The sequence below is a fragment of the Homarus americanus genome, unplaced genomic scaffold, assembly GCF_018991925.1.
Source record: "Homarus americanus isolate GMGI-L3 unplaced genomic scaffold, GMGI_Hamer_2.0 scaffold28, whole genome shotgun sequence".
NCBI classification, from domain to species: Eukaryota; Metazoa; Arthropoda; class Malacostraca; order Decapoda; family Nephropidae; genus Homarus; species Homarus americanus.
Genome location: NW_024742238.1, coordinates 6,576,816 through 6,591,742, shown reverse-complemented (window position 1 = coordinate 6,591,742; position 14,927 = coordinate 6,576,816).

Here is a 14,927-nt window from a genome sequence, read left to right as displayed (position 1 = left end):
CGCCGCATGCTCTCATGCATGCATACATATACATACAGACAGGCACACACATAACTTACATGAACACAAACACGCACATGAACAAAAACAACAAGAATATACAAACCCCAGACGCATCGTAGCCATAAACACCCATACATTGAATATACATACTGTGCACAAATTACACTAAAATACATACATACTCGTACACAAAATACTCAAATACATACAAAAATATACATACATACATATTCAAGAAAGCATGCACACGCACTCGTGCACGCACGACACACGTGCACCAAAGCATGCATATTGCATACGCACTCACGTTCGAGCAATTGCTAACACACACACACACTCACACACATATGTAGTCAAACAGACACGATTTTTGTAAACTAGCTTGCATATGAATGATCTAAGGAAGCGTTACTGATAAAAACCATCCTCTATTCTCTACCATTTTAATACAGTCCTGACTTGTCCAGAACACTTAACGATGCTGTACTTTATTCCAATTAATTTTATCAATGTCTTCATCCAATACAATTAATCATTCTGATGTTTAATAATAGAGCTTTGTGTCCACGACTTGCCAGCATGTAAACACATTCAAAAGCAATTAATATAAATCACTTACAGAACATTAGACGCTCAAATTCTAGCTATTTATTTGCTTTAGGCCTACCCTGAAGAAACATGACTACTGTTGAGAACACACAGAGGCACTACCCACAAACAGTTTTAATCTGCAAAGACGGTACAAGTTACGACCACAATGCAGGCTATGATCGAACAAATTCACTTGTAGACGTATGAAACAGCTACAGTACATGATCAGTCGACCACGTGTCCCAAACGCGCTGATCTTGAGAGACGACTGGAAAATCATGATTTTTATGTGTAGTGTAGTGTAGTGTAGTGTAGTGTAGTGTAGTGTAGTGTACTAATACCGAGCTCTGGGTTTATTGCCCATATGATCTAAATTAACGCCTGCTCGTTTCAGCTCTCATTAGTGTTATACAAATACACTATGTATGTCCTTGATATGTAGATTGGACCTAGGTAGAAGTAGTAGTGCGTGGATACTGAAATGGCTACTTCACGCTCCTACCTATTCCTTCCCCTACACTCACACCCGCCAACCCGCCGACAACACCCTTCCTACCCAGTGTAACTCTCATTTAACCCGTTTCAGACTACTTTAATTTCGCAATAGACTTGGCAACACTAAGATATTACGTTACATAGGTGCAAGAAAATTGGAAAGTGATTTCAAAACTGCATTACAAGTTTGTAAACCTGTATGACGTCACCCGTCAAGGTTACTACTGTCTGGCTGTGTAAAGAGGTCCACATTATTGATAAGTACCTCACAACATAAGGCAACGAATCAGTATATCATCCAAGTATCATTTTCGACCATTTGGAATTATTTACAGAGCTCTGTTATACTGTTGTTGCTTTTTGACAAGAAAGGCAGGGGCTAAAGGCAATTAACTAAACACTTAAAAGCTAAACCCTGAAAAATAAACCAGTTAACTTAGGTTGAGCCAGGATAGATATATCTTTCTCTTTCCCCTTTGGGTCTAAATACTTGTGAACGAGTTGGGTTTTTGTTGACCTCAGGATATAGTTGTACTCACTACGGTAATGGCCGTTGAAATGCGGTACTGTAAAAAAAATGCAGAAAATAATTTCTTGGCAGAAAACATAAAAAAGTACTACTGGCAAAAACATCGAGAAATGCTTGAAATTTATCGCATAAGGAAATGAGATAATTTGGCCATATAATTCGGGATGAAGGATAACAGCAGAAATATTTATGGGTAAAGTTAACGGTTTTTGTATCAAGGGAAGGCAGAGACGGGTGAGTATGGGAAAATAAGAGCTGGGTATCCAGTGAGATGCAAAATCTGGGAGGACTGGTGAAAAAAAACGAAACCTTTAGTGCCAACCCTCAGACATGATGGCACTTTGATTGATTGACTGCGGCGGTGTTTGTCCGTCCTTGTTTACCAATATGTTTTTAGATTACATTTTACTGATTTCAGTTTTCAAATACTCAGTTGAAGTTGATACCTATAAACAGTGTATGGAAATGTGTATCTATGTCCATGAAAGCATACGTAAGGCGAGATATCTGTTTAAAAGCAGCCTGGGAATCCTCCGCGATGATAGCAGCGTTGAAATATCTTATTCTGACACAGTGAGAATATGCATATGATAAACTCATCTGTTAGTGCGCACAGCGAGACAGCACTATGGTTAGACGTATTTTGTGATGCAACAATGAAATAATGAAACGGTTAGAAAAAGTTTATATAAACAAATTTACTTTCCACTAATTCCCACCATTTAAACTGAAAGTGGATGTTTCTTATACAGTTTAAACACTATAATTCGTTAGTGCTTTGAGCATAACTCAGTCATGGGATGACAACTCCAGGCATGTGGACTGCGTCCTTACTGAGCGGGAACATAGTTTCCCATCTTCACAAACCTAAATCGACTTTGTAAGAGTTGTCATCCAAAAGACACTAATTAGAGATTTTTGGACTCTAATTTAGCGGTCACTTAACTGAACGACCACTGTGTTACTGAACGTTCCAATGGACTTAAACAGTGAAGTGTACATTATCATCTAAAAGTGGCGACACGAACTGACATCAGAGCTATAGATAAACACTCGTTTTACACTTCTTTATTATTCAAACAATAAATATGATCAACGGGCGCGTTTCGTTAACCTATCGATCGCTCACTTTTTGGAGCGTTCGAAATATGGTACAGTACATAGATTCCTATTTCAAAACGTACTCGTATCAGCGCCGATTGTCTCACACTGTATCTTTCAGATGGGATACCTGGACCAATAGAATCTTAGCCTGACATAATGATTATTCGCACTGGCTGTTGAAAAGGAAAGGAAGCAGGGATGGAAGACGAGAGAAGGGCGACAGGGAAGAATAAGAAGTGGGGAGTAAGGAGACACGATGAGTGAGGTAGGAAAGACTGAAGATGGGGGTGGGGTCGAAGCAAATGGTAGATATATACAGTAAGAAGATAAGAGAGAAGGATAAGGCAAAGATAAATAAATTATAAGAAAACAGAAAGGATATGAGACCTTAAGTTAGAAATAAACAGACGAGAGAGGGATTCCCTACTACCTTCAACCCCACTCTTGACTTCCCTCTTCCCTCCTTTCACTTCACTCGCAGTAATCATGTTAGTTAGGAATGACACAAGTAGCATCATGCACTTAGTAACACCTTGATCGCCTGGTTGTTTATATCAAAAGTTTAGCTTTCCCAGATACGTTGTATACATAATTCATTCACAGGGTTTTCTTAGTGCACCAGGCCAAGGTGGTTTCATGATGGTAAGCATTTTTTTATTTACTTATTCAGCATTTGTTTAACACTTATGTACCTAAAAATGTAAATGAGTTGGATTTTTTTTATTTATGCAGCGAATCGATAAAATAAGTTATCATGATTCATCCTCGTAGGCTAATATTTAATGTTAGAGAGCCCGGTGAGAGAGGATACACTAATTTGAATGATTTATGTCACATACCACCAGTGACAAGTGATAAACAAAATTCTGACAACTGATTCCACACGTCGCCAGAGGGTGCGATTCTCTCCACGTCTGTATTTCCTGGAAAGATAGATGCATGAAACCTCAATATACTCAAGCTCTTACTTTATCACCAAAACAACGGTATATAATTGATCTTTTTGTAATCTAGGACAATCCGTCTTGATCGACAACGTCTCCACATTTGCCCAAATTATAGAGAAGGTCCCCCTCCTCGGTAAGTAAATAATGAATGACGCGACGTCACTGATACTACTCATGGCAGCACGCACCCGGGAAAAGTTATCGTACAATCAGTATATTCCGTGATATGGCAACACCGCCAACACTTAACTGACCACAAAAACATTATCGATAATGAGATACTCCTCACATGGGAAAAAGTCTAATTCTCGTGTATTATACGAACATAAACGCAGTATTATATTTACACATATTTTTGTCAAATACAAACGCCAAAAATTTAACTTATAATACAATAATGACTGAAATAAATAAAAGAAAATGAACATAGCAGTTGATGAAGGCTCCTGGGACGATGTTGAAAAGGCAACACCTCCGACACCGCGCCGGAATATGTGGCTGTTTGGTTGATTGATAAAAAATACCGATAATTATTTAATGAGACATCGCATGACGCATTTTATTAACACCCAACAACATACAGTATAAAGGTTAATTCATATATTAGTACATGTAACGCTCCTTGCAAATTTAATACGTAAATGTGTCACAGAGGTAATCCCAGTCGCATTTATTGTTTTTTTTCCTGAATATTCCAATTATACAAGCACAAATTATCCTAGCCCTATCTTAACCTAGCACAAATTTACGATAGTCTTGTCTTAAAAAAAAATCTTGTCCTGTCTTATCCTAACGAAATTTTGCCATTACCCATCCTTTTTTCATGGCTTCTTACTGCCCAAGCCATTACTATATGCGCACTAGGTCTTTCGTGCCCATTCGGACAGCTGTCTTATCACAGAAAAAAAAGGTATCTGGAGCACCACTGAAATGTCCCCCCTCATCGTTCACCAACACTCGAGGGCAACTCCTCCCTCTGGGCGTCCTTGAGAAAGATCTGATCTACACTGTGTAGGATATGGTTCTTTACAGCCTTAGCTAGATCCTTCGGTCAACAACTTAAGGAACTATGCGTCACTATATTATTCATGTTTAGCATAAGTAAATTAGAATTACAGACTGATAAGGAATCATGGTGCACAAGCGATTACCCACTATACGTTCATCAGCTACAATACACGAACACCCAATACGTCACCACTCACCATGCACATATCAACTACAATACACAAATTACCACCCACTAGTCACAATACACTAATCATCATCCACTATACACTAATCACCCACAATACACTAATCATCATTAATATTGATTAATCACTAACGTTAAACTATGCTAAGAACTGTACGTAAACAAGATAGAGAAAACGTTACTTATCCCTGATTTGTATCTGTTAGCGTTAAATTCGGTTAGTTTGGGTTACCATCGGGGTCAATCCAAGTTTACAGCTGATTCCAACTTGTTCTCGGGTAAACTTCACCCTTTTAGGGTGAAATATATCGCCACACGGATGCTATTTGTCAAAATATATTTAGGTGACGTAATAAAAGGCTGGAAAATAGTAGCCATTTTATTCTTGCTCAGCTTTCATCTTGCTTAACTTCTTATAAACGTACGAACAGAGAGGTTGAGGCGCTGGGTGGATACAGTGTTTGCCCCCTTACCTTGAGTGTGCTTTAGTGTACACAAATCCGAACCACAACTTGCAAGAGGAAACTCAGCTGCTTGTGCCCGCAGCGCGACGGCACCTTGATTGAATTCGGTTAGACATGGATTCTGTTATGCAACAACACTTTATTGATAAAATGATCGACAGAAAATTACAATTATGGTACGTTCACTTTTCACTCATTTCTTTCCCCAATTAAATTAGATAATGGATGTTTTCCATCCATTGTTTACACCCTATAATTAATACAGGGAGCATAACTCAGTCCTCGGAAGACAGCTTCAAGCACACGGAATGCATTCTTACAGAGCGAATACGTAATTCTCCATCTACACAAAGCTGAACAAGATTGAATTAATTTTAGGTTAAAACTCATGGTAAAAAAAAAAACAATGGTCGCCCAAAATGTCAATTGCATGTACTGTTGATTGCTTAGGAAAATTTATGTAAATGTAATCAAGACATTCTTCCATATCTATTTTATTTTGTGAACACTGATCGGGCACACCTGCGCTTATTTGTTGCCGTTTATCTTTACCGGAGTCTGACGATGCATACAAACTCGCTAACAGGTTAATCCAACCCTGCCTTGTGCACACATGTTTTGTAGATCACATTTCCTTTGTTACTTCTACTTCGAATATGCCACGATGCTGACGACCAGTTCTTTGTCGAACATTTTTCTTCTGGGTGAAAATACTGTATCTCTCGCCCATAATATCTTGCTGTGAGATCCACAAGTGTAATTCAATATGTGTATTAATAATGGGCAAGTGTTACTATAAGCTACGACAGCTATCATCCGGTCCGACTAATTACCCAAATGTACCCAAATGTAGCCAAATATAGCCGGAATGAAGTCAAATAATGGTCCTAGATGAATAAATCGGACTGCCAATCACTTCTCCACAGGTATTTGGTGTCAGAAAGTCAAAAAAAATTGGTAAACTTAATTTAATCTGAGTTGTGTTGTTAGGTTAGGTTAGATTAGAATAGATTAGGTACATGCACTTGATCCATTAACTCAGATTAAATTAAGTTTACCAATTTTGTTTTACTTCGTGACAACAAATACTAGTCGAGGTTAGGTTAGGTTAGGTTAGATACATGCACTCGATCTATTAACTGATTAAATTAAGTTTATCAATTTTTTGTGACTTTGTGACAATTTTTTGTGACTTTGTGACACCAAATACTAGTCGAGAAGTGATTGGCAGTCCGATTTATTCATCTTGGACCATTATTTGACTTCATTCCGGGTATATTTGGCTACATTTGGGTACATTTGGGTAATTAGTCGGACCCCTATCATCACCCAAAAAGAGAATGGGTAATTTTCAAATTTTAGTCTGTGATAAATTACTATTTTTACTTTTGTTTGAAGTATAAACGGTTAATAATCGGTAAAGGTCAACCACGGTACTTTATATTGATTTGTATACTGTATAAGGAAATAGAGCAAAAATAAGAATACATTACTCTTTAGCGTTTTCGTCCGAAATTTTTATTTTTGGGTCCAGCTCCCCTGAATAGGTTAGGTCAGGTCATCCCGGTTTCCGTGATTAGGTTTGGTTAGGTTAGACATATACCTGTATACTGATATTTGAATCACTTGGTTTAGCAAGTATTTATTTCCACCGTTTTGGGGATGTTCTTGAAAAGTTTCCTAACTCGGCCCCCTTAATTCGAACACCTATTCTTAAATAGGTAAATTTGCACTGTCACACCGCACTGTTAGAAAGTCAAAAATATATTTTTTCTAGTGTATTTGTGTGTTTAGACCGAGTATGACCTTCATTTCCGACGGAAATTAGCCCGGTTTTTTTTTCGAATATTTTTCGTTCGGCGTTTTCCGAAAAAAAATCATGGCAAAATGCACCAATAAACACTAGAAAAACAAAAAACCAAACCAAACCAAACCAAACCAAACCGAACCTAACATAACCTAACCTAACCTAACCTAACTGACTCACCATATGATGGAATCACCTATTTCTTGTTGGCCTGGTTCTTGGTCGTCGTTGCATTCTGGGATTCTTGCCCAACGCCACATATGTTGGTCTTTGCGATATTTACATTCAGTCTTGCTCTTAGTACACTTTACTGAGGTTGGAAGAACACCATGCGATCGAAAAAAGGCTATAGTTTCTACATTTTTTTTCCAAAAACTCACAATCAGCTCCATATACTTTAGGTGACATCCATCGCAGACTTCCATGGTCGGAACTGAACTTGAATTTCAAAATATGAGACCCAAAATAAAACTCGATTTTGATTGGGCCAAATATACTCGGAATTAGCAAAAACGCTTTTGATTGGCCGCGTGACGTGTACGGGTACGCATGCGCGTCATGATTTATGAAGGAGACGCGAGACACTGAGAGGCAGACGATAATGGCGGGAAATAATAGAAGAAAATATAACTTTTTGGGGGGAAAGCTATCTCCGTTATTATACATTTCCGCCGGTAATGTAATAGATGAAAATTATCTTATAATTAGACGTCTTATTCAAATATGATAATAGATTAGTGGTTGGAATGAACGGTGTGTAAGCGCAATAATATATATATATATATATATATATATATATATATATATATATATATATATATATATATATATATATATATATATATATATATAGTCTTTCCTTAATTACAAACATTTATTACACAAAACATAGGAACAAACATAGTTTTTTGCAGCTTAAAATATGCATGAAAAAATCTATGAATTCGTCTACACAATGCTACAGCATTCATGTTTCTATTTAGAAGTCTACGAGATATGATTTTTCATAATCAGGGAAAGACTTTATGCTCACCCTGTATATATATATATATATATATATATATATATATATATATATATATATATATATATATATATATATATATATATATATATATATATATACACTGTAGGTGAACCCAGTCTTCCGTTACATTATATAATACTTGCAACTCATACCCGTATCCCTAAATAACACATTGGCCATCTCAAGACAGTGCAAAAACATCTCAATGACTTACCAGTGCTAAAAAGTTGACACATCTGTAAATTTTTATTTTGGTTCCCATTCTTCCCGGTTTTCGTTGCCATGCACATCATCCTGTCGCTCTATAGGAAATCGCAAGTGTGTATCATTGCTTCCTTCTCTCTGTTTCCTGGTGCACCAAATAACGTAACGACACAATAATAACGAGCCTGATAACGAGCTATAAAAAAATAAAAGCGCGATATACTTAAGCCCCAAGTTTTCACGGCTTCCAGCAGGAGACTTTGACCAGGTGGAGGACGCCAATGATTGGCTGGCCCAAGTGGCCGCGTGGAGTCTCCCGCGCCCCGACGCGCCATTCTTTTCCCGTTTATGTTATCAAGCAGCCGAAGTACCCGAAGATCAATTACAATAATAATAATAATAATAATAATAATAATAAAAAAAAATAATAATAATAATAATAATAATAATAGTAATAATAATAATAATAATAATAATAATAATAATAATAAAATAATAATAATAATAATAAAAATAATAATAATAATAATAATAATAATAATAATAATAATAATAATAATAATAATAATAATAATAATAATAATAATAATAATAATAATAATAATAATAATAATAATAATAATAATAATAATAATAATAATAATAATAATAATAATAATAATAATAATAATGATAATAATAATAATAATAAAAATAATAATAATAATAATAATAATAATAATAATAATAATAATAGTAATAATAATAATAATATGTTTCTCATTTTCATAGGTGATATCTATTATTAGTTTAGGAACCTTCATAATCTTATCTGCAAAATCAAAATCAGTAATTTCATTATTTAATTTAGATTATCATGGATAGACTCTACTTAGTAAGACTATAATGCCGGGTTCCCCTGTTAGTGATGTAATAAGTTTCAATTAATCACTTTGCAACTCTTGTTTTCCAGAAATAAGCAGATATATGAAAAATCTGCAATGCTTTAGTTATTCCTGGGTTTTTTACGATTAAGAAGACGAATGCTGCACATTCTATAATTCATCTATCTCAAAGCATACACGCATATAAACATGTGCAAATTAATTTTAATAACTCATAGATATCACATCAATTACATTTGTCTACAAAATTAAATACTGCTCCACACCTGTTAAGCTCAGTGGTTTTGCAATAGACGTATTCCCCACGCAAATCTCTTCTGGTGGATCAAGTGTCTATGATGATGTGTTCATAAAATCACCATCAAATGAGATGACAGAATCGCAGATGAATTATCACCCAGGTTATTTTAACTCACTATATAAATATATATATATATATATATATATATATATATATATATATATATATATATACATATATAAAGAGAGAGAGTATTCCAAGTAGCGTTCTGAGCTTCTCGATAATCCTTTACAAAACTATCAGTTGTTTTATATATCATGAAAAAATATAAATATACTTAATTTATCCTTTCAGCGTATTTTTTTCTGTGCATAATAACATTACTAGAATTAATATTTTTAACGTTGGTGGTGAGGGCAGGCCCTCCAACAAAGCTTGAATTCGTAGTAAAATCGTAATTATTGAAAAAAATTGTTTCTACAATGTATATACCATTATATTTTTACAAAGAATTATACGTTCCTTTATTACTGAAGCCTCACACTGGCTGTCCATAAAAATACTATCTGTATAACTACATTGATCACGATATTAACAATTGGTGGGTTACGTCCAGCTTAATAGTGTGACATGAATAAGCCCAGACATAGTGCTGACTGTGGCCCTATTGTTCTTATTGTATACACTAGTAACATATTATGAATTAATAGTTTGATGGCTTAGAAAAAAAGCGTAAGTATGCACAGACACACACACATTTTTACTAGTTAGATTGATTTTGTATCTTATGTTACGAGGAGACTTTGAGAATCAGGATCCTGGAGTCACGGTATTCCTAGAATTTATATAACATGGTGACTTTTGTTATGGAGTTATATGGGATATTTTGGTTATTTGGTCCACTGTGTTTTAGACGCTGGCTTTCAAAATTTATTCTGGTAAAATTGGTGTCCTGGATTTTTTTTTTTTTTTTTTTTTACGGGAATTAGCCCACCCGGGCACAGGTCAAACTGCCCACAACGGGGCCTGGGAGGCGGAAAAAAGAACATAAAGAAATTTAAAATAGGGAAGAAAAATGTTATTCTGTGTTAACCTACACCACGAAGATGCCGGAAAACCATCTTTTTAAAGTGAGACAAATTGTATAAGTATGGAAACACAGAAGAAGGCAGAGCATTCCACAGTTTGGCTGTGTGGGGAAAGGAGGAGGTGCTATAACGGGTTATTCTCATGTGATCGACATCCACAGATGGTAACACAGAAGTAATTTATTTTAAGCAATAATCTTTGGCATATACTGTAACATGGTTTCAAATTGTAACACTGCCTATTATAATTAGAACAGCCTGATTTGGCAACATTGATTAAGATTATACACTCTCCAGGGTGATAACACTGTACGAGACAGAGTAATAAACATAACTGGGGTGGCTAATACAATATCAGATGGCAACTTAGATGTGCGCTCTGGGACGACAACACTGATAGGTAGTTTATGGGATGGTATCACTGAAAGATATCATTGTGTAAAATGACATCGCTGTGAGGGATGGTACTACAACTGGGATAAGTAACAGTTTTGGGGGATATATAGCAATCTAGAAAGGATGGGGACAAGAAACGACTGTGACGCACTTGAGAGCTTAGACTGAAAAGTGTTCCGTGCACTGTACTTATTATGATGCACGGTCAGTCCCACAATACAACTATATACCAGAAGACTACATTCTTCCCTTCACCTTCCCACCTTCTTGAAAAACCTGGTTAATGACCCTCCAAACTTCACCTAGACTGTAGATTAATCAAAGGTTCTAAAAGTGAAATGGGGAGTAATCTGCTCAGTCAAGGCAGCTAATGATATAAAACAGGAAACGTAAGATCAGTTTTAAAGACCTAACCTGATCTAACTTAACCTAACCTAATCTGACCTAATTTAACATAACCTAACAATGGACATGCATTATTACAAAGCCATGATTAAAGTGGAGGCTTCGTGACTTAAATATGGCCTCATGGCTGTGTCCACATCGTCTCAGGTGAATAATTTAGTTGTATAGTGTTCCATGCAGATCACACCACCACCAACTACTCAAAATAGTAACTAGCTGCTTTGCCAGACTGACACAAATAGCTATTCTACACTGGACGTCTACCCTCCCCGCACCTAATAACAAGCACGGTTAATCGATATGAAGACCACACCACCGTTTTTATCTGCAATTCATCGTGCTTAGCCAGTGTTCAATGCTCATGATATTTCAACATTTACCACGTGTGTCAGTCTTAACTCTTGATGGTAATATTTTCTGGAACACCACCCGTCTAGGACGGTAATACTGTAGTGGTTAATGTGGTAACACTGTTTCCGTGCTTAACTTTCTTTGGGTTGGTATTTTCCTTCTAGTGCTCTAGGCCATCACAGCTTCCCAGGGGGATACTGTAAATAAGCTAACTCAATAGTTCTGATGTAACACCCTAACAAAATGGGAAAAGGTATAAATTCAAAGTATAGATCTATTATATACTGACTACGTGTCCGGGAAAAGTTGACGTGGCGAGTGTTAACAAGTGGCTGGGACCCTGACGGCACCTCTCTGACGGAGCGGCTGACCTTGTTCACACCTGGCGTGGTGCTGCAGCAGGTGTTGGTCCCACACCTGGCGTGGTGCTGGAGCAGGTGTTGGTCCCACACCGGGCGTGGTGCTGGAGCAGGTGTTGGTCCCACAACAGCTGAGACATGGTGCTGGAACAGGTGTTGGTCCCACACCTGGCGTGGTGCTGGAGCAGGTGTTGGTCCCACAACAGCTGAGACATGGTGCTGGAACAGGTGTTGGTCCCACACCTGGCGTGGTGCTGGAGCAGGTGTTGCTCCCACATCGGGAGTCTAGCACGCGATTCGGTCAGGTTGGCATGTTAGTGACGCGGATAACAAGCAGTACTAATAATTGGCCATAACTGAGCTAGGATGGCTGATCATAAGCCCGGTAGTGTATATAACGAGACGTCTTTGAAGAAAACATGTCCCTCACAAGGAAAAATATTGCAGTTACCCAGAAAAACAAAATTAGGCTGAGTAACGTAAGAAAATAAATTGCCGCCATCCTAACCTGATATGACCAGCTGCACCAGGGATTGTCTATGGTCAAGAATGTAATGCAACAAGGCCGCTCATTCTATGATGCTTCGTTTAAGAGTTATCACGAGAAATATGATTGAACTTTTGATAACCATGGTTGATTTTTGACCTTGACCTCCAGAAAAAGTTTAGTTCTTATAGTTCATTCATAATTTTTAGTCAGATGTGGTGTATATAGGCTGAGATATGCTTCATTACACACACACACGCAGGGGCGAGGTGATGAGCTGAATATGAAACTGATAATTGAGTATGGCATGGACCTTGAAGGGGGTGGAGGTATGAGGGCCAGTGATGGACCTTGAAGGGGGTGGAGGTATGAGGGCCAGTGATGGACCTTGAAGGGGGTGGAGGTATGAGGGCCAGTGATGGACCTTGAAGGGGGTGGAGGTATGAGGGCCAGTGATGGACCTTGAAGGGGAGGTATGAGGGCTAGTGATGGACCTTGAAGGGTGGAGAGGCATGAGGGCCAGTGATGGACCTTGAAGGGAGGTATGAGGGCCAGTGATGGAAGGGGATGAGTATGAGGGCCAGTGATGGACCTTGAAGGGGTGGGATGAGCCCAGTGATGGACCTTGAAGGATGGAGGTATGAGGGCCAGTGATGGACCTTGAAGGGTGAGTATGAGGGCCAGTGATGGACCTTGAAGGGTGGAGAGCATGAGGGCCAGTGATGGACCTTGAAGGGGTGGGAGCATGAGGGCCAGTGATGGACCTTGAAGGGGTGGAAGAAGGGCCAGTGATGACAGGAAGGGGTGGAGGTATGAGGGCCAGTGATGGACCTTGGGAAGGGGTGGAGGCATGAGGGCCAGTGATGGACATGAGGGTCAGTGATGGGGAGTGGAGGTATGGGGGCCATGATGGACCTTGAAGGGGTGGAGGTATGGGGGCCAGTGATGGGTCTTGAAGGGGTGGAGGTATGAGGGCCAGTGATGGGTCTTGAAGGGGGTGGAGGTATGAGGGCCAGTGATGGGTCTTGAAGGGGGTGGAGGTATGAGGGCCAGTGATGGGTCTTGAAGGGGTTGGAGGTATGGGGGCCAGTGATGGACCTTGAAGGGGGTGGAGGTATGAGGGCCAGTGATGGATAAAGGAGGGGTTGGAGGATTGAGGGCAATAGAGAGGGGAGGAAGGAGGGAGAGGAAATACTTTGGGAGGAGAGGTAGGGATGTAGGGATACTGACGAGGAGAGACAGTGGGGGGAGGCTTGACCATGCTAAGGAGTTCAAGTCATAAGTCAGGTAATCACTGCACCCACGTCATGAGCAGAGAGTTATCCCCCACACCCCACAACAGATACACCTTTCAAATAATGTTTGCACCTCCTACGACCATAAACATCTGTAGTTGTGCCCCGTAATACATGACAAACAAAATGAGGACAATGTTGATATTATTGCCCAGATTTTTCTTCTATCTTTAAACATCAACACAACCTTGAGTCCGAGACAGCGAATTGACTGTAGTTGTAAGACTCACGATGATCCATGTTTGTACAGGCAAGGAATATGAATCAGCAAGGCTTATTTGTTGTTAATAAAACAAATAAGCCTTACTGGGCCCTAATGTATATTTGAGGTGAATGTTGATTTTCCCGTCGCAAATATTTCATACATTATTATTTTGCACTGTTTACGCTGAGTTGGTGTTGAGAAAAAATTGCCCTCTACTCAAAATTATCCTCATATTTGTATAATAATACTTAGATATACTGTATTAACGAAGGCACATGGTTGTATGGAAGGCATACTTATGTAAAATAAACAGTATTCCTTCTTTCTCACGTGCTTTGAGCGAAACTATAGACAAAACTAAAAAAAAGCTTAAACAGTTATTACACAAATAAGGAAATAAAAAGGGATACAAATAATTACCTTTTCCTATCAGTCACAAAACAAACTGATTTTGGTCGCAAACTCTTGCGCCATAGACTTCCTAAAGGGGAGGTGTGTAAGGCTATGGTTGTGTATGCAAAAAAAGAAGAAAAAATGCTATAACCAGGACTTATTAAGGATTTTACCTTACTTACGTGCTCAATAATAAATGAATAACAGCAACATTTTATACATTCTTATTATATACATTTGTATAATACAAATTGATATAGCTTGGTGATAAAAATATAGGGAAAGGATGCAGTTAAAATTGATTGGTATCTGTGCTGCGCGCGATGGTCCAGACCCGAAGTCGGGCGGTCGATCCCTGTTGCACATCGCGCACTTTTCGAATATTTCCTGATATTTATTCTTCTTAAATAAAAACTGTTTTACGTTGTTTACCATTTATCAAATTACAAAAGCATTC